Here is a 1,571-nt window from a genome sequence, read left to right on the forward strand (position 1 = left end):
GCAGTACGCCAATCTTCGGGGACTATTCCCGTTTCTAATGACATTTGAAATATTTCTGTCATAGCCCCGGCTATTTCTACACTAACTTCCCTCAATGTCCTAGGGAATATCTTGTCAGGACCTGGAGACTTATCCATAATGTAGTTATGTTTCGCTCAGTGCTTAGGCCCGCAGTTCTCTGATTCAGAGGCAAGAAAGACCGCTGAGATCAGACTGGCGATTGTTTGAAAATTAGTTAATTTTTGTCCTAATTAGATCCTGTCCCTTTGCAAGTTTGATCAGTGGTACAGTCAGGTCGCACGCATGTTGTCCTAAAATACTCTCAGAACCCACCTTTCAATAATTATCTGAGCATTCATACTGGGGTGTGATGAATAATACTATACAAGAGAAATAACTGTAACTTCTGCCTTTCTCTTTCCTGAAGGTTAAAATTGAAAATGTTATATGGATCTTCATGATTAAATTGTGATCAATTTGTATTTCAAATTTGCATGAAGCAGCTATTTTATATCAATCTATAACTTCCCAATGTTTTCTGAATATACAGAAATGTATCTGTAAAGTCACTAAGCACAACTTTTATGAAAATGGAAAGCATTTTTAATCCACACATGCTTTGTCCTTTCCTAACGCAATGAAATTTAGTTGCAATGACGAGTGGCTATTCTGTCTCATAGACATAGAAACATAGAAAATAGGTGCAGGAGTAGGCCATTCGGCCCTTCGAGCCTGCACCGTCATTCAATATGATCATGGCTGATCATCCAACTCGGTATCCTGTACCTGCCTTCTCTCCATACCCCCTGATCCCTTTAGCCACAAGGGCCACATCTAACTCCCTCTTAAGTATAGCCAATGAACTGGCCTCAACTACCTTCTCTGGCAGAGAATTCCAGAGATTCACCATTCACTGTGTGAAAAATGTTTTTCTCATCTCGGTCCTAAAAGGTTTCCCCCTTATCCTTAAACTGTGACCCCTTGTTCTGGACTTCCCCAACATCGGGAACAATCTTCCTGCATCTAGCCTGTCCAACCCCTTAAGAACTTTGTAAGTTTCTATAAGATCCCCCCTCAATCTTCTAAATTCTGATGAATACAAGCCGAGTCTATCCAGTGTTTCTTCATATGAAAGTCCTGCCATCCCATGAATCAGTCTGGTGAACCTTCTCTTTACTCCCTCTATGGTAAGAATGTCTTTCCTCAGATTAGGAGACCAAATCTGTACGCAATACTCCAGGTGTGGTCTCACCAAGACCCTGTACAACTGCAGTAGAACCTCCCTACTCCTATACTCAAATCCTTTTACTATGAATGCTAATATACCATTTGCTTTCTTCACTGCCTGCTGTACCTGCATTCCTACTTTCAATGACTGGTGTACCACGACACCCAGGTCTTGTTGCATCTCCCCTTTTCCTAATCGGCCACCATGTAGATAATAGGCTACTTTCCTGTTTTTGCCACCAAAATGGATAACCTCACATTTATCCACATTATACTGCATTTTCCCTTTTATTCAATACTTGATTAAACTTGTTCTTATTTGTGTTGAAATATATATAGCATAA

The sequence above is a fragment of the Leucoraja erinacea genome, chromosome 8 (genome assembly GCF_028641065.1).
Source record: "Leucoraja erinacea ecotype New England chromosome 8, Leri_hhj_1, whole genome shotgun sequence".
Classification (NCBI taxonomy): Eukaryota; Metazoa; Chordata; class Chondrichthyes; order Rajiformes; family Rajidae; genus Leucoraja; species Leucoraja erinaceus.